This window comes from Hypanus sabinus, chromosome 29 (assembly GCF_030144855.1).
Source record: "Hypanus sabinus isolate sHypSab1 chromosome 29, sHypSab1.hap1, whole genome shotgun sequence".
NCBI lineage: Eukaryota > Metazoa > Chordata > Chondrichthyes > Myliobatiformes > Dasyatidae > Hypanus > Hypanus sabinus.
Window position 1 is genome coordinate 2,681,340 of NC_082734.1, and position 20,096 is coordinate 2,701,435.

Consider the following 20,096-nt stretch of genomic DNA (forward strand, 5'->3'; position numbering starts at 1 on the left):
AGTAGAAGATAAATTTTGAGCCTTTCAGCTCCTAATCTCCTGCTGACCAAAGAAACCGACTCCATAGTCTAAACCTTCCCTCCTACACAGACCATTGTTTCAGTTGATCCAGATCCTTGTGTAACATTTGTCAACTTACAGAGGTGAGAGGATGGGACATTACCCGTCACGAAAGTGGGCAGAGAGATGGCAGATGCAGTTTAATCCTCAGCAGTGCGGGTGCTAGGCTTTGGACGGAAGGGATAGGGAGAGGAAACATACTGAAAATGGAAGTGCTCCATGATCCGATGAGGTGGGGATTTTTGGTTTTGCTGCACCCTCAGTTCAGAGCTTGTGCGTGTGTGTGTTTCTCTCTCTCTCTCTAAAGAAGAAGATTACAAAATAGATTTCAATCGGCGAATCTGACGGTTGAAACATGACAGATATGGCACTACATTCGGGCAGAGGGAGGATGTCTACGTAGAGCCTCGGAGAGAGACGGTGTTGGGGTGTAAGAAGGAGGGAGGGAGCTTGGAGGGGAGTGAGGAGGGAGCACTGAAGAGGAGTAGTGAGCATCATGCCGCAGGATGGGGTGGTGAGATGACCAACGCAGCAGGATCAATCAGCAGAGAGGAAACAATGTGAGAGAGGCAGAACGGAGAGAGCGCATCAGGTGAGGAGTAAGGAGGGAAGGGTATTGAGACAGGGTCCATGGTGAAGGTGCGGGAAATTAAGGATTATGGAGAAAAGGAAGGTGGGAGGATCTGAGTCCATGGTCAGATCAGTCATAATCTTATTAAATGGCAAAGCAGGCTCAACGGGCCGACGGCCACTCCTGTTTATAGATCGTAGGTTTTGGGTGGGGAGAAGTGTTAGATAGGGAACCGTGAGTTTTGCAAAAGGGAGGATACACTGTGAACGGTATCAGGAAGTTTTATTTTCGACTTCGAACTGAATTAGCTCTTCACTTCCTCCATGCCGTCCTATTGCAGACCTCTGAGTCAGACACAGAGTGAATCTCCCTCCACACCGTCCCATCACACACTCCCGGGGTCAGACACAGAGTGAAGCTCCCTCCCCACCATCCCATCACACACTCCCAGGGTCAGTCACAGAGTGAAGCTCCCACCACACCATCCCATCACACACTCCCGGGGTCAGACACAGAGTGAAGCGCCCTCCCCGCCATTCCAACACACACTACTGGGGTCAGACATAGAGTGAAGTTCCCTCATTTTCTGTCATCTCATACTCTCGGTGTGATACACAGAGTGAAGCCTCCTCGGCACCAACGGATGCGTGAACGTCCTCGGCGGCAAGTCCAAGTAGGGCTGGCCAGGATATCTCACTGCCCAAGACACACAATGTCCCTCCATGGCGCTTGGGGCCGAGGCTCAGCCATAAATTAAGGGGGCTGATCCCTTCGGACAGGGGTCTGAGGTCCCCTGCAAGTTACTCGCCCCTTCGGGCAGACTGAGGCAGAATACCCGCGGTTAGGTTCAACCGGCGTCGAGAGTAAAAGATTCTTGCACCTTCCCATCCTGTTCGACATGTCCCACCACTACCCCTCACCCCGAACTCGACAGGGTCCTAATGGAGCAAGGGAGGGGCCTTCGGCAGCTTTAACAGCAGCAGACTTATGGACAAAAACTAACAACAATCTTTGCGAAATGTTCTTGCGGCGGATGAGCAAGGTCGCCGGAGGCGTCAACAAGGAAGTGAAACTCCACCGCAGCTAGCTGCAAAGGCTTGCAAGCTTGCAAGTTCAGATTTGCAGTTCAGCTTGCAGTTACCATACACTGCCTTGATATTTAGTGTCTTGCAAGCATTTCCTGGGAAATTACAAAGGAATTTTACATTGACATAGTCATACGGCTGGAGTCTGCGGTAATAAAAGTGAATGCAGAGCAATGGGGAGTACCGCACAATACAGGCCCTTCGGCCCACAAGGTTGTGCCGAACATGTCCCTACCCTAGAAATTACTAGGCTTACCTATAGCCCTTTATTTTACTAAGCTCCATGTACGTATTCAAAAGTCTCTTATAAGACTCTATCGTATCCGCTTCCACCACCGTCGCCGACAGCCCATTCCAAGCACTCACCACTCTCTGAGTAAAAAACTTACCCCTGACATCTCCTCTGTACCTACTCCCCAGCACCTTAAACCTGTGTCCTCTTGTGGCAACTATTTCTGCTTTAGGGAAAAAACTCCTGACTATCCACACGATCACGGCCTCTCAACATTTTATATATGTCTATCAGGTCACCTCTCATCCTCCGTCGCTCCAGGGAGAAAAGGCCGAGTTCACTCAACCTATTCTCATAAGACATGCTCCCCAATCCAGGCAACATCCTTGTAAATCTCCTCTGCACCCTTTCTATGGCTTCCACATCCTTCCTGTAGTGAGGCGACCAAAACAGACCAAAACGCTTTCTTAACCACAGAGTCAACCTGCGCAGCTGCTTTGAGCGTCCAATGAACTCGGACCCCAAGATCCCTCTGATCCTCCACACTGCCAAGAGTCTTACCATTAATACTATATTCTGCCAATATATTTGACCTACCATAATGAGCCACTTCACACTTACCTGGGTTGAACTCCATCTGCCTCTTCTGTCCTGCTGTAACCTCTGACAGTCCTTCACACTGTCCACAACACCTCTAACCTTAGTGACATCAGCAAACTTACTAACCCACCCCTTCACTTCCTCATCCAAGCCATTTATAAAAATCACGAAGATTAAGGGCCCCAGAACAGATCCCTGAGTCACTCCACTGGTGACCGACCTCCATGCAGAATATGACCCGCTTACAACCACTCTGTGTCTTCTGTGGGCAAGCTAGTTCTGGATCCACAAAGCAATGTCCCCTTGGATCCCATGCCTCCCTACGTTCTCAATAATCTTTGTGTGGGGTACCTTATCAAATGCCTTGCTGAAATCCATATACACTGCATCTACTGATCTTCCTTCATCAATATGTTTAGTTACATCCTCAAAGAAAATTCAATCAGGCTCATAAGGCACGACCTTCCCGTGACAAAGCCGTGCTGACTATTCTTAAGCATATTATACGTCTCCAAATGCTCATAAATCCTGCCTCTCTGGATTTTCTCCATCAACCTACCAACCACTGAATAAGACTCACTGGTCTCAAATTTCCTGATCTATCACTAATCCCTTTCTTGAATAAAGGAATAACATTCGCAACCCTCCAATCCTCTGGAACCCCTCCCGTCCCTACTGGTGATGCAAAGATCGTCGCCAGAGGCTCATCAATCTCCTCCCTCGCCTCCCACGGTAGCCTGGGGTATTTCTCATCCGGGCCTGGCGAGTTATCCAACTTAATACTTTCCAAAAGCTCCAGCACATCCTCTTTCTTAATATCTACATGCTCAAGCTTTTCAATTTTCTGCAAGTCATCACTACAATCACCAAGAGCCTTTTCCATAGTGAATACTGAAGTAAAGTATTCATTACGTACCTCTGCTATTTCCTCCGGTTCTATACACACTTTCCCACTGTCACATTTGATAGGTCCTGTTCTTTCCCGTCTTATCCTCCTGCTCTTCACATACGTTTAAGGGTTTTCCTTAATCCTGCCCGCCAAGGCCTTCTCATGGCCCCATCTGGTTCTCCTAATTTCCTTCTTAAGATCCTTTCTGTTAACCTTATAATCTTCTAGATCTCTAACATTACCTAGCTCTCTGAACCTTTTGTAAGCTTTTTTTTCTTCTTGACCAGATTTATTACAGCCTTTGTACACCAAGGTTCCTGAACCCTACCATAACTTCCCTGTCTCATTGGAACGTACCTATGCAGAACTTCACACAAATATTCGCTGAACATTTGCCACATTTCTTCCGTTCTTTTCCTTGAGAACATCTGTTTCTAATTTAAGATTCCAGTTTCCTGCCTAATAGCCTCATAACTCCCCTTATTCCAATTAAATGCTTTTCTAACTTGTCTGTTCCTATCTCTTTCCAATGCTATAGAATTATGATCACTTTCTCCAAAATGCTCTCCCACTGAGAGATCTGACACCAGGTTCATTTCCCAATACCAAATCAAGTACAGTTTGTACTCTTGTAGACTTATCTACATATTGTATCAAGAAACCTTCCTGAACATACCTAACAAACTCCACCCCATCTAAACCCTTTGCTCTAGGGAGATGCCAATTCATATTTGGGAAATTAAAATCTCCCATCACGACAACTCTATGATCCTTACACCTTTCCAGGATCTGTTTCCCTATCTGCTCCTGTTACTAGTGGGCGGCCTATAAAAAACACCCAGTAAAGTTATTGACCCCTTCCTGTTCCTCATCTTCACCCACAGAAAGTCCGTAGACGATCCCTCCATGGCGTTCACCTTTTCTGTAGCCGTGACACTATCTCTGATCAAGTACCAAACGCCCACCTCTTTTGCCTCCCTCCCTGTCCTTTCTGAAACATCTAAAACCCAGCATCTGAAGTAACCATTCCTGTCCCTGAGCCATCCAAGTCTCTGTAACGGCCACCACATCATATCTCCTAGTACTGATCCACGCTCTAAGCACATCTGCTTTGTTCACAACACTCCTTGCGTTAAAATAGATACATCTCAAACCTTCGGTCTGAGCGCGTCCCTCTCTATCACTTGCCTATCCTCCCTCACACACTGTCTCGTATATTCTCTATTTGAGAGCCAGACGCCTCTTCCCTAGTCTCTTCAGTTTGGCACATGAGAACATTTCTATCACACACAAACCTTTGATTTCTGTCCGCACAAGCAGTCCTCGCAGTTATCCTCCTCCACCTCATCATCTACTCTAACACTCTGGTTCCCAGGCCCCTGCAAATCTAGTTTTAACCCCCCCCCCCCACCCGGAGCAGCACTAGCTAACCTACCCGCAAGGATGTTAGTCCCCTTCCAGTTCAGTTACAAACCGTTCTGTTAAACAGGTCCCAACTTCCCTGGAACAAAGCCCAGTTTGTCCAGAAACATGAAGCCCTCCCTCCTGTACCATCTCCTTAGCCACGATTTTAGCTGCATTATCTTCCTATTTCTAGCCTCACTAGCACGAGGCACGGGGAGCAATCCTGAGATTGCAACCCTGTAGAACTGTCCTTCAACTTTGCACCTAACTCCCTAAACTCTCGTTGCAAGACCTTCTCTTTCTTCCGATCCACGTCATTGGCCCCTACATGGACCAGGAGATCTAACTGCTCACCCTTCCTCTTGAGAATACTGAGAACCCGATCCGACCCTGGGACCAGGGAGGCAACAGACCATCCGGGGTTCTCGATCTCTTCCACAGAAGAGATCTGTCCCCCTAACTATCGAATCCCCTATCACTACTGCTCTCCTCTTTTCCCTCCTTCCTTTCTGAGATGAGGGTCCAGTCTCGGTGCCAGAGACGCGACCACTACAACTTGTCCCTGGTAGGTTGTCCCCAACAACAGTATCCAAAACGGTATACTTATTGTTAATGGGAACGACCACAGGGGTGCTCTGCTCTTCCTGTCTATTCCTCTTTCCTCTCCTCACAGTCACCCAGCTAACTTTCCCCTGAGTTTTAGGGGTGACTATCTCCTGGAAACTGCTGTCAATTTCTGCCTCTGCCTCTGAAATGATCTGAAGTTCATCCAATTCCAGATCCAGTTCCCTAACTCGGTTTGACAGGTGCTGCAGCTGGATGCACTTTTTACAGGTGTGGTCATCAGGAACAATTGTGCTGTCCCTGACTTCTCACATTCTACACTCGACTGACCTAACTGCTGCCTCCATTACCTACTCCTAAGTCAACTAAATTAATTAAAGGAGCTTACCCGGCCTTACCTACTTGGAGCAAGCTCGTCCTCATCCTCTGCTCGCCAAAGCCTGTCAAGCCAAAGCCTCAAACCTCCACTCCTACCCTGAGCCATTCACACCACTGGCCGCTTCTCTTCAGTTACCCCTCCTTTTATTTGTCCCTACCAATTATCTCTCGAGCTCTTCGCTCTTCCTCTTCCTGCTGCAACTGTCCCTCGATCACACTATCCCTCGTACTCCACGATCAATGGAGCCCTCCTCTCCCACATAGTTCTTCATTTTTTCTATCACCAATGCGCTATGCTAAGGGTATTAATGACCCCAATGTATCAACATTTACCATCACCCCGGCAGTGCTTCCCGCATACCCACCACTCTCTGTGTAAAAATATCTGCCTCTGATATTCCAACGATGCTTTCCTCTAACCACGTTAAAATTATTCCAACTTCCAAAATTAACCATTGTCGCTCTGTGAAAGAACGGTGTTGTCTATTTATGACTCTTACCATCTTGTACAACTCTGCCAATTCCCCTCTCATTCTCCTTTGCTCCAAAGAGAAAAGTCCTAGTTCGCTCAACCTTCCCATATAAGGCATGCGCCCTAATCTAGGCAGCACCCTGGTAAGTTTTTTTCTTTAGCTTTTCTAAAGCTTTCATATCCTTCCTATCATCAGTTGACCAGAATGGAACATAATTCTCCAAAACATTAAATGCATTAGGGGACATTTAAGAGGAATAAGCAGTTGAAGATACTCGGTGGCAATCTTCATTCGGACTGGGAAGGGAGCGGTAGAAGCCAGAGTAAGAAGGTGGTGTCAACTGAAGGATTATAAGCTGACGGGTGTAAAGTGAGACTAGGTGAGGGGAAGGTGCGTGGCTAGAAGAGAAAGAGGAATTATGTGGGAAACTGGAAGAGGGAAAGAGCTGAAGAAGACGGAATCCGACAGATTACATTGCATCGTGGGGTGGAGAGGGTAACCAGAGGGAGGCGATGGGCAGGTGAAGAGAATGGGTGAGGTTAACCAGAACGGTAAATAGAGAAAAGACAACGGGTGAGTGTTGAAATTTTCGGAAGTTAGAGATGATCGATGGGCATGATATTTGGAGGCTACACAGACAAAATGAGAGGTGTTTCTCCTCCAGTTTGAGTTTGACCTCATCGCAGCAGTAAAGCCGGTCATAGGCAGCAGTATCAAAATGGGATCGGGAAACCGAACTGCCTCTGCTTCCACACTTTCCAGGCCCGGCGAAGTGCTTTGGCCAGAAACGTCGAGTGTTTATTCCCCTGAATACACTGTGCAATGTGGAGAGTGAGAGGAAGGGGTGAAATTGATCTTAGTGTAGGTGAAAAGATTGGCACGACATTGTGAACCAAAGGGCCTGTATTGTGTTGTGCTGATGTAGGTAGGAAGTGAAATGTCCAACTCACTTCCTGCCAGGATATGATTCCCTGTCAGGAGTCACACAGGTCTAGAGCGTGATGAAGGGTTTTCGTCGTAGAGGACACTAAGTGCCAAGAGTTGGAACGTTATGTCGCGTTGTTCAATAGCTTATGCGGCCGCACTTGGAGTATTGTGTGCGGTTCTTGCCATCCCCATTGCAATAAGAGTGTGATTAATTGGAGAGGGTTAAGAACATGTTTCAATCTGCGAACTTGACCGTTGAAACACGACAGATATGGTATTAGATTCGGACAGGGAGCGGATGTCTACGTAGGGCTTTGGAGAGGGACGGTGATGGGGCTAAGAAGGAGGGAGGGAGCTGGAATGGGAGTGAGAAGGCAACACTACAGAAGGAGCATTGATCATCACGCCGTGGGAAGGGTGGTGAGGTGAGCACCTCATCAGGGCAGTGAGGAGAGAGGAAACAGTGTTGGAGGGCCAGTAAGGAGAGAGCACTGCAGAAGGGGAGTAAGGAGGGAAGCGTGTTGAGAATGGAGCTTTGAGGAGAGAGCGGGAATTAAGGGTTATAGAGAAAAGGAAGGTGGTGGTTCTGAGTCCGTGGCCAGAGGAGTCACAACCTCATTAAGTGGCAAAGCAGGCTTGACGGGCCAAACTTTTAGTCCTGCTTCTAGTTCGTATGTTTCTAATCGGTGGGGAGGGGGAATGTTATGCTGATTGGGAAGCGTGGTTTGTGGAAAAGGGGGAACTCAGTGTAAACGGTAACGCAATGTTTTATTTTCGACTGCAAACTGAATTAGCTCTTTACATCTTTCTGCGGTCCTGACACTCTACGCAAACCTCCGGGCCAGATGCTGTTTTGAAGCTCGCTCCACACCGTTCCATCACACTTCCCGAGGTCAGACATGGAGTGAAACTGCTTCCACAGCACCCTATGAAACATTACCGAGTAAGACACAGAGTGAATCTCTCTCCACGCTTTCCTGTTACACAGGAGATGACATTGGATCATAGAAGAATGGGACAGAGAGCGTAAACAGAGTGAGGTGGTGGGAACGTGAAGAGAATGGGTGAGGCTAACCAGAATGGAGAATGGGAAAGAAAGAGAAAGGGTGGGCGTTGAAAGTTTCAGAAGTTAGAAAGGTCCTCAGTCATGCCAACAGGAGTCTATTCAGACGATGAGATGTTGCTTCTCCAATTTGAGTTTGGCCTCATCCTAGCAGTAGAGGCGGCCGTAGGTAAACATCAAAATGTGAATGAGAAACCGAACTGCTTCCGCCTCCTTCCAGGCCTGACGAAGGGTTTCGGACTGCTTACATGCTGCCTAACATGCTGAGTTCCTCCAGCATTTTATGTGTGTTACGCAAGTTCCTAGCATCTGAAGGGTCTCTTGTGTTTAGAGGCATTTGAGAGACTCTTAGATAGGTGCGCGGAATACGAAAACCGGAGAGTTGCGGGCTGTGTAGGAGGGAAGCGTTATATTGATTGTGTAGTGGGTTAAAATGCCGACAGAACATCGTGGGCGGGAAGGCCGTCACTGCTATTTTGTTCCATGTTCTGCTTCTGTTCTGTCTCTGTTTCCCATAACTAAAAAAAAACTTTTTCAGGCCTCCGTGAGCCTCTATCGCTCTTGTGAAAACACTCTCCTTTTTGGTCATGTCCACCAAATTCAGACAGCTTCACTGCGAACCTCCAAGTTTAAAGTGACTCCGTTTTCAAATTGTGCATGCGATTTATTTTCATGCGCCTTGAGATTTATTCTCCTGTTGGCATTTTCAGAGGGGAAAAAAACAGAATTGTATGAACTATACAAAAACAGGCAACGACTGACAACCGACCAACCTGTAAAAGAAGACAAACAGTGCAACTAGAAATAATACTGTGAACATAAGTTCTAAAGAGTTCTTAAAAGTGTTTCTGTAACTCGTAGAATTAGTTCAGAGCACTGGCGAATGAAGTTGTCCACGTTAGTCCAAAAAACTGATAGTTAAAGGGTAATAACTGTTCCTGAACTTGGTGATGTAGGACCTAAGGCTCCTATACCTCCTGCCCGATGTTAGTAGCGAGAAGGTGGGGTGGGGGCTGGTTGCCCTTGGATGATGGATGATGCTTGCTTGTGGTCGCGCCCTCGTGAATGTGTTCAATGGTTAGGAGGGCTAATGATACTGATACAGAAGAAAGATAGGGATCAAGTCGGCGTGCTTGTCCAACACCAGGAGAGTTCGGAGCGGCGAGTCCGGAGTTTATAAAGGAAGGGCGGCGTCTATGAGTTTGTGTGTGTGTGTACATATATGTATATAGAAGGTGGGGGGGTCCTCAATGTATGGAGAGAAGATGAGACCTTACTGAGACATCGAAGATTCGTGCTCCTCTACTCAAGGCAGCAACCTGATAAACCTCTTGCTGTAGCTTCTCCAAATCCTTCATGTCCCCTCTGTAAAGGGCGACCACAATTACACAAAATACCCCAGATGCGGTCCTAACGGAGTTATTGCACATGTTCATGTCACTGTTAATGGTATTGAAGTCGAGAGGACTGAGAGCAACAAGTTCCTCAGTATGAAATCTCCAAACCCTGCCTCGGTCCAACCACGTGGGTGACCCGGTCAAGAAAACTCATCGATGCTGCTACTAACTCAGGAGACTAAAGAAATTCGGCATATTCTACTAGTATACTACTGCACAGTACAGGCCCTTCAGCCCTCGATGTTGTGCCGACCCATATATTCCTTAGAAAACAGTACTAAACCCACACTACCCCCTAACCCATTTTTCTTTCATCCATGTGCCTGTTCAAGAGGCTCTTAAATACCCCTAATGTTTTAGCCTCCACCGCCATCCCTGGCAAGTCATTCCAGGCACCCACAACCCACTGTGTAAAAAACTTACCCCTGATGTCTCCTCTAAACTTCCCTCCCTTATGCCCTCTGGCGTTTGATATTCGTGCCCTGGGTAACAGGTACTGACTATCCACCCTATCTATGCCGCTCATAATCTTGTAGACCTCTATCAAGTCCCCTGTCATCTTTCTACTCTTCAAAGAGAAAAGTCCCAGCTCTGCTAACATTGCCTCATAAGACTTGTTTTCCAAACCGGGTAACATCCTGGTATATCCCCTCTGCACCCACTCCATGGCTTCCACATCTTTCCTACAATGAGGTGGCCAGAATTCCACACTCTAAGTGTGCTCGCACCAGAAATTTGTAGAGTTGCAACATGGCCTCTCTATTCTTGAACTTAATCCCCCTATTAATGAATCTTAGCATCCCATAGGCCTTCTTAACTATCCTATCTATCTGTGCAATGACCTTAAGGGATGTATGGATTTGAACGCCAAGGTCCATCTGTTCATCCACACTCTTAAGTACACTTAACCCTGTACTCAGCCTTCTGGTTTGTCCTTTCAAAATGCATCACCTCACACTTATCCAGATTGAACTCCATCTGCCACCTTCTGCCCGACCCTTCATCCTGTCTGTATCTTCTTGTAACTTTCGACAGCCTACATCTCCATCCACAACGCCTTCAATCTTCGTGTCATCCGCAAACTTACTCACCCATCCTTCCACCACTTCGTCCAGGTCATTTATAAAAATCACTAAGAGCAGTGGTCCCAGAACAGATCCTTGTGGCACTCCACTTGTCACCGATCTCCAGGCAGAATACTTTCTTACTGTAAGCTAATATTTTATCCAAACAGCCAAGGTTCCACTGATCCCATGCCTCATGACTTTCTGGATGAGTCTCTCGTGGAGGACTTTGTCAAATGCCTTGCTAAATTCTATGTCGACCACATCTACCGCTCTACCCTCATCAATTTCTTTTGTCACCTCTTCAAAATACTCAAATAGGCTCGTGAGTCACGACCTTCCCTTCACAAAACCAGGTTGACTATCCTTGAGTAGACTGCACTTCTCCAAACGCTCGTAGATCCTATCCTTAAGAATCCTTTCCAATAGTTTGCAGACCATCAACGTAAGACTCACTGGTCTATAGTTCCCAGGATTCTCCCTATTACCTTTTTTAAACAAGGGAACTACATTTGCCGTTCTCCAGTCCTCCAGCACTTCACCTGTAGACAAAGAGGATTCAAAGATCATAGCTACTGCTTCAAAGATCTCTTCTCTCACTTCCCACAGCAACCTGGGGTGTATCACGTCCGGCCCTGGGTATTTAGCAATCTTGATGTTTTTAAGAAGATCCAACACTTCTTCTTCCTTAATCTCCACATTGTTCTATTTCTTCCTCACCCTGATCAAGGTCCTTTTCACTTGTGAATACTGAAGAAAGTATTCATTTAGGACCTCCTCAACCTCCTTCGCCTTCTTTACCCTAGTGGCCCACCTTCATTCTTGTCATCATTCTGTTCTTCACATATGTATAGAACGCCTTGGGGTTCTCCTTAATGCTACGTACCAAGGCCTTCTCATGCCCCCTTCGAGCTCTCCTAAGTCTATTCTTAAGCTCCCATCGACTCTTAGCAATATTTATCGATGCACCTGTCCGGATGTGTCACGGCTCGGTCCGGCAACGCAGCTCAGCACGTCACGGGATTTGGGCTTTGCGCACGTCACGCTGCTTCCATAAACCAGTGGGTATAATCAAAGACCCCACCCACCACGGATATTCTCTCCCCTCTCTTCTCCCACCAGGCTCAAGTCACAAAAGCTTGAGAGCACTCCGGGGGCGAGGACAGTTTCGACTCCGTTGTTGTCAGACGCTTGAAAGGACCTGTAAAACGGAAAGATGAGCTCCTGGCCTCATCATCGACCTTGCTTTGATCTTTCACTTGCCGTTTACCTACATTGCTCTTCAGCGGTAGCTTTTACACTTTATTCTGCGATTGTTATCGTTTTACCTTATTCCAGCACAATGTACTGCATAATAAATCATACTCAGGGCAAATTTTTCACTGTGTCTTGGTACATGTGGCAATAACCAGTACAATTTTAAGTGGGGAGTGACGGGCGGTAGTGATAGAACAGAGAACCGTTCCTGGGACAGAGAAACTTAAGAGGAAACTGCAAAAGATAAAAGCGATGTTACAGGTAGGGTGATGGTGACGTTTGAAACGCTGGCCTTCGTCAGACGGGGCACTGAGTAAAGGAGCCGAGACGTAATGTTGGAAGATTTTTAAACCGAAGCAAAAGACTGAGAGTGAAAGGGTGAAGGAATCTCGGACAGAAGTTTTTTTACTGCTCAGGGAAAATGGACTAGACTGCGCAGGCGCATGACGTAGAGCGCCAAAGATTTAAAGCGGAGAGGATGTTTTCAACGGTCTTTTTTAAATCGAAGCAAGAGGCTGAGAGTGAAGGAGTAAAGGAATCTCGGAGAGAAGTCATTTTGTTTACACATCTTGGGGAAAGGAGGCTAGACTGTGCAGGCACGTGACGTAGAGCGCCAAAGGTTTAAAAAACAGCCCACCATATACAGCGGGCAGGGGTGTGAGAGGGAGCAGAGTGGGGCGGCTTTGGCTCAACAGGCTTCGGCGTGAACAGGCAGAGGCGAGGGTAGGTTCCGGTAAGTTTTTGTTTTGTTTGTTAGAGTAGAGAGAATGCCAGGCCGGATGTTGGAATGCTCCTCTTGCAGGATGTGGGAAGTCAGGGAGACCTCCCGTGCCCCTGACAACGACATCTGCAAGAAGTGCATCCAGCTTCAGCTTCTAACAAACCGCGTTAGGGAACTGGAGCAGGAGCTGGATGACCTCCAGATTTCTCGGGAGAATGAGGAGTTTATAGATAGTAGTTTCAGGAAGCAGCACACAGGTAATTGGGTTACCGTCAGGCGAGGGAAGGGGAAAGGGCAGGCAGAGCAGGGTTTCCCTGTGGCCATTCCCCTCAATAACAAATATATCGATTTGGATACTGTCGGCGGGGGCGGGGGGGATGACTTACCTGGGACAAGCTGCGGCAGCCGGATCTCTGGCACTGAGTCTGGCTTTGCACTGCAGAAGGGAGGGTGGAAGAAGAGGAAAGCGGTAGTGATAAGGGACTCGATAGTTAGAGGTGCAGACAGGAGGTTCTGTGGTCGTGACAGAGACTCCCAGAAGGTTTGTTGCTCCCCGGGTGTCAGAGTCAGGGATGTCTCTGATCGCGTGCACAGCATTCTGAAGTGGGAGGGTGAGCAGCCTGATGTCGTGGTGCACATCGGTACCAATGACGTAGGAAGAAAGAGTGAATATAGAGAGCTTGGTAGGAAGTTAAAAAACAGGACCTCGAGGGTGGTAATCTCAGGATTTCTACCTGTGCCACGTGCCAGTGAGGGTAAGAGTAGGATGCTCTGGAGGATGAACACGTGGCTGAGGAACTGGTGTAGGGGGCAGGGTTTCAGATTTCAGGATCTTTGGGACCTCTTCTGGGGCAGGTGGGAACTGTACAAGAGAGATGGCTTACACCAGAACCACAGGGGGACCAATATCCTTGCTTGTTAGTGCTATTAGGGAGGGCTTAAACTAGACTTGCAGGAGGATGGGAACCACAGCGAGAGAGCAGATAGTGGAGCGGGGGTTGAAAATAAATTATGTTATAAGTTCATGCAAAGTCACAGTTTGTGTGCAATGGTAATAATCTTCTGAGGTGTGTCTATTTCAATGCAAAGTTTACTGAGGGCGTGGATTGACACATGGTATTCTGACATTATAGCCATTAGTGAAATTTGGGGCAGGACTGGCAGCTTAATGTTCCAGGGTTCCGATGTTTCAGACGTGATAGAGACAGGGGGATGAAGGGTTGAGGGGGGGGAGTGGCATTGCTAGTCTGGGAAAATGTTACAGCAATGCTCAGGCAGGACAGATTAGAGTGTTTGTCTACCAAGGCCATAAGGGTGGAGCAGAGAAACAGGAAAGGAATGACCACATTAATGGGGTTGTATTATAGACCACCAAATAGTCAGTGAGAATTGGAGAAACAAATCTGCAGAGAGATAGCAGACAACTGCAGGGAACATAAAGTTGTGATAGTAGGGAATATTAATTTTCCAGATATTGATTAGGACTCCCATACTGCTGAAGGACTAGATGGGTTAGAGTTTGTTAAATGTGTCCAGGAAAGTTTTCTAAATCAATATATAGAGGTACCAACTGGAGAGGTTGCAATATTAGATCCCCTGTTTGGAAACGAGTTAGGACAGGTGACGGAAGTGTCCGTAGGGGAACACTTTGGTTCCAGTAATCATAACACCATTAGTTTCAACTTGATCATGGATAAAGATAGATCTGGTCCTCGGGTTGAGTTTCTAAACTGGAAAAAGGTCAAATTTGAAGAAGTGAGAAAGGATCTAAGAAGCGTGGATTGGAACAGGTTGTTCTCTGGCAAGGATGTGATTGGTAAGTGGGAAACCTTCAAAGGAGAATTTTTGAGAGCACAGAGTTTGTATGTTCCTGTCAAGATTAAAGGCAACGTGAATAAGAATAAGGAACCTTGGTTCTCAAGGGATATTGGAACTCTGATAAAGAAGAAGAAAGAGATATATGACAGGTATAGGCAACGGGGAGCAAATAAGGTGCTTTACGAGTATAAAAAGTGCAGAAACATACTTAAGAAAGAAAACAAAAGGGCTAAAAGAAGACATGAGGTTGCTTTGGTAGTCAAGGTGAAGGATAATGCAAAGAGCTTCTACAGGTATATTAAGAACAAAAGGATAGTAAGGGGTAAAATTGGTCCTCTTAAAGATCAGAGTGGTCGGCTATGTATGGAACCAAAAGAAGTGGGGAGATCTTAAATGTTTTTTTTTGCATCTGTATCTACTAAGGAAACTGGCATGGAGTCAATGGAAATAAGGCAAACAAGTGGTGAGGTCATGGAACCTATACAGATTGAAGAGGAGGTGCTTGCTATCTTGAGGCAAATCAGAGTAGATAAATCCCTAGGACCTGACAGGGTATTCCCTCGGACCATGAAGGAGACGAGTGTTGAAATTGCAGGGGCCCTGTCAGATATAGTTAAAATGTCGGTATCTACGGGTCAGGTGCTGGAGGACTGGAGGATAGCTCATGTTGTTCTGTGGTTTAAAAAAGGCTCAAAAAGTAAACTGGGAAATAGTAGACCAGTAAGTTTGACGGCAATAGTAAGTAAATTATTGGGAGGAGCACTAAGAGATAGGATCTACAAGTATTTGGATAGACAGGGACTTATTAGTGAGAGTCAACATGGCTTTGTGCGTGGTAGGTTATGTTTAACAAATCTATTAGAGTTTTTCGAGGAGGTTACCAGGAAAGTGGATGAAGGGAAGGCAGTGGATGTTGTCTACATGGACTTCAGTAAGGCCTTTGACAAGGTCCCACATAGGAGGTTAATTAAGAAGATTCGGTCGCTAGGTATGCATGGTGAGGTGGTAAATTAGATTAGACATTGGCTCAATGGGAGAAACCAGAGTGTAGTAGTGGAGGATTGCTTCTCGGAGTGGAGGCCTGTGACTAGTGGTGTGCCACAGGGATCAGTGCTGGGTCCATTGTATTTGTCATCTATATCAATGACCTGGAAGCTAATGTGGTAAATTGGATCAGCAAATTTGCTGATGATACAAAGATTAGAGGTGTAGTGAACAGTGAGGAAGGTTTTCAAAGCTTGCAGAGGGATTTGTACGAGCTGGAAAAATGAGCTGAAAAATGGCAGATGGAGATTAATCCAGACAAGTGTGAGGTATTGCACTTCGGAAGGACAAACCAAGGTAGAACATACAAGGTAAATTATAGGACACTGAGAAGTACAGTAGAACAGAGGGATCTGGGAATACAGATACATAATTCCCTAAAAGTGGCGTCACGGGTAGATAGGTTCGTAAAGAGAGATTTTGGTACATTGGCCTTTATAAATCAAAGTATTGAGTATAAGAGTTGGAATGTTATGGTGAGATTGTATAAGATATTGGTGAGGCTGAATTTGGAGTATTGTGAACAGTTTTGGTCACCTAATTACAGAAAGGATAATAATAAGGTTGAAAAAGTTGCAGAGAAGGTTTACAAGGATGTTGCCGGGACTTGAGAAACTAAGTTACAGAGAGAGGTTGAATAAGTTAGGACTTTATTCCCTGGAGCATAGAAGAATGAGGGGAGATTTGATAGAGGTATATAAAGTTATGATGGATACAGATAGAGTGAATGCAAGCAGGCTTTTCCACTGAGAATAGGGGAGAGAAATAACAGAGGACATGGGTTAAGGGTGAAGGGGGAAAAGTTTAAAGGGAACATTAGTGGGGCGCTTCTTCACACAGAGAGTGGTGGGAGTGTGGAATGAGCTGCCAGATGAAGTGGTAAATGTGGTCTCACTTTTAACATTTAAGAAAAACTTGGACAGCTACAAGGATGAGAGGGATATGGAGGGATATGGTCCAGGTGCAGTGGGAGAAGGCAGAAAAATGGTTCGACACAGACAAGAAGGGCCTACGGGCCTGTTTCTGTGCTGCAACGTTCTATGGAATCAGTTGTACTATCGTCTTGTGCACCGAGGTATAGTGAATAGCTTGTCTTGCATACTTCATGCAGATCATTTCACTACAGCAGTGCATTTAGGTAGAACCGAGGAAAAACAGAGTGCAGAATAAAGTGTTACAATTACAGAGGAAGTGCAGGTCACCCAGACAATGGGCACAAAACTCACAGCGAGGAAGACTGTAAGGTTAAGGGTCCGTCCTATCGTGCTCGGGGCCTTCAAACGTCTGATGACAGTGGGGGTAAGACCATGAGTTATAGGGGCAGTATTGGCCTATTAAGAACAATGATCCTGCTCCGCCATTCGATTATAGTTGATTGATTTTTCCACTCTACCCCATTCTCCTGCCTTCTCCCTGTAAGCATTGACCTCCTCACTAATCAAGAACCTATCAACCCCCGTTTTAAATGCACCGAAAGACACTTGTCTGTCACCAACCTCTGGCTAAAGAATTCCTCTTTAGATGCTGTTATCCAGCTTGGCGGTACTGCCTTTTGTATCTTCGGCAAGGTGGGGAAAGAAAGAAAGGACATCTGAGAGAGCTCGGGCTCTCTGATGCTTTACCGAGGCCGCGGGAAGTGTAGACAGAGTTCATGGAGGGGGCACTGTTTTCCATGGCGTATCATCTGGGTTCACAACTCAATGCGGTTTCCTCCGGAAACACTGTTGTTTAAAGCCGTTGGTGAGGCCTCATACCGAGCACTGAGTGCAAGTTTAGACTCCGTGCTGCAGAAAAGATGTGGTTAAACTGCAAACAATACGGAGAAGATTTAGGAGGATGTGCCCAGGACTAGAGGGCCTGTGGTAGTGGGAGCCGCTGGCCAGGTGAGCAATTTTAGCCATGGAGCGTGGAGAAATGAATAGGCCACTTAATCGAAGTCTTTGAAATAATGTAAAGCGTAAATAAGGTGGACGGTTGCATTCTTTTCCTCGGGATAGGGGAGTTCAAAACTAGGGGGCTTAAGTTTAGGGTGAGAGGAAATCAGAATCAGGTCTATTACCGACATACGTTGTGACATTTCTTCTTTTGTGCCAATAGAGTGTTACGAGAAATATTTTGGAAGCAACGAGGTAGTGCAAAAGGAAAGCAAGAAATTAGGTTCATGATCCGTTCAGAAATCTGATGGCGAGGGACCAGAGTGGCTACTCTTTTTGACACAGACGGTGGTGTGTACAGTTCATGGGACGAGCTGCCAGAGTAAGCGGTTGAGGAAGGTACAATAGTGTTAGATAAGAAGCGTATGGATAAGTGCTTCTTACTGTACCTGTCTTAAACACTTGCTTTGGTAGCTCGTTCGTGGACGGTCTTGGAGCGATAGGAGCTGAGCGCAGGAAATTTGGACGAGCTGGGAGGGGCAGGTCGGGCTGACGGTCCTCTTTGACTCTCTGACTCTGGTCATTCACTCCACGATGTCCCAATTTATATTAAATGTGTATTTTACATATTTTATGTCGATCTTGAAGCATTTTGAACTGCTCCACCTGAGAATAAGTGGCCTGGTCGAGGCATGGATAGCCAGCGACTACTTTTCAGGGCGGAAATGACTATTACGAGGGTCCTGATTTTTAGGTGATGGGGGAAAATGGCAGAGGTAGTCTAGTTTTACTTTACACAAAGAGAGTGACAGGTGCATGACGCGCTGCAAAGGTGATAGTAGAGGCACATACATTAGAGGCTCTTGGGAAACTTGTGGAGAGCATATGGATGAAGGAAACGTGGACGGCTATGTGAGGTGAAGGGTTGGATTGGTCCTGGAGTGAGTTAAATGTGCTGTATTTTTCTAATGTACAAGGTGCATACTTTCATAATTAGCCCATTAACGAATTCGAGCCACCGCCCACTCCCTGCGTCTGTCGTCCTTAAACAATAGACAATAGACAATAGGTGCAGAAGTAGACCATTCGGCCCCTCGAGTCTGCACCGCCATTCTGAGATCATGGCTGATCATTCACTATCAATACCCAGTCCCTGCCTTGTCCCCATATCCCTTGATTCCCCTATCCATCAGATATCTATCCAGCTCCTTCTTGAAAGCATCCAGAGAATTGGTCTCCACCGTCTTCCGAGGCAGTGCATTCCACACCTCCACAACTCTCTGGGAGAAGAAGCTCGTCCTCAACTCTGTTTTAAATAACTGACCTCTTATTCTCAAACTCTTATTATTTATTAAACTCTTATTAAACTCCTCCAAACTCTAGCATCTGCTCTAGTATTTACCCTCGTAAAAAAATTTTGACTGTTCTTTCTGTGCCTCCCAATTTAAAAACCCCTATCAGGTCTCTCCTCGGACTTCGTCCTTCCAGTTAAAACAGCCCAAGTTTGTCCTACCTCTCCTTATACTGTATGCCCTGTAATCCAGCCACCGTCGTGCTGAATCTCTTGTACATCCTGTCTGCAGCCTTCCTGTCTCAGCGCGACCGGAATTAGGCACAATACTGACCAAAGTTTAATACAGCTGCAATCTGATTTCCTTTCTTAACAAACCAAATGCATGCCTTCTTTGCCGCCAATCCAATTGTGTGGCCGCTCACAGTGATCTGTGGACCCGAACGGTAAGATCTCTTTGGTCCCCAGTGCGATTAAGGAGTCTATCATCATATTAAATCCTGGTGATATACAGATACTCTCAGATTTAGGTTCAGGTTTATTATTACCGATACACCGTAGACATATTTTGCCGGAGCAGTACAGGGCCAGACATATACAGTAAGAAAATACATTAAGTTACAAAACTACACAGAGTCTGAAAGAAGAACAGAGGTGGTGTTCAAGGGGTTATTAATCCGAGAGTAGGGGAGAAGAACGTGTTCCTGAATCCCTGAGTGTGTGACTTCAGGGTCTTGCAACTCCATCCTGATGGCAGTAGCGAGGAGAGGATATGCCCCTAGACGGAAGTGCAACCAGGCAGAGTTCTGGACTGTTTGCTCGGGCCTTTGGTGACATACCGAGTCTCCTCAAACTCCTCATGGCACAGAGCCGCTGGTGTGCCCTCGTCGAGCTGTATCAGTGTGTTGGCCTAGGACAGGTCCTCTGAGATATTGCTGCTTAGGAGCTTCAGGCTCCCCCCACCTTTTCACGGTTGAACCCTCGATGAGGACTGCCGAATGTTTCCCGATATCCCCTTCCTGAAGAACACAGCGAGTTCCTTGGCCTTGCTGACATTGAGTGCCAGGTTTCTGTCGCGACACCTTTGAACCAGCTGACCTACTTCGCTCTTGTACGCCTTCTCTCCACTCCAGACATACCAATTCCCCGCACAAAGCAGAGCTGCTTGTGTGCCCTCGTCCTCTTTCAGTCGGGACAAGATCCGCCTCCAGCCCACCAGCTCACACTCCTTCCCTCCAAACCCCGCCCACTCCGGGGCAGTTCGCCTCTTTTCAGGGATGCCCACTCTGCCCACCCTGTCCTTTTCCACACTATTCCCTTCCCTCCTGTCCCGATCCTCACCTCTCCACAAAACCGCTTCTGGAGCGGCAGACTAGCTTGTTCC

At 46.7% G+C, this 20,096-nt stretch overlaps 1 protein-coding gene across 4 annotated transcripts in view; it reads left to right on the forward strand.

Moving 5' to 3' along the window:
- Nucleotides 1-20,096, forward strand: part of LOC132382878 (integrin alpha-M-like) — a 78,416-nt gene that overhangs the window by 11,096 nt on the left and 47,224 nt on the right. Inside the window, exon 1 of one of the 4 annotated variants that reach the window (XM_059953379.1) lies at nt 17,321-17,430. The exons of the other annotated variants lie outside the window; for them this stretch is intronic. The gene's annotated coding sequence lies outside the window, so the exon portion shown is untranslated. Of the gene's footprint in view, nt 1-17,320; nt 17,431-20,096 lie in introns of those variants that run through there. 4 annotated transcript variants of the gene reach the window in all.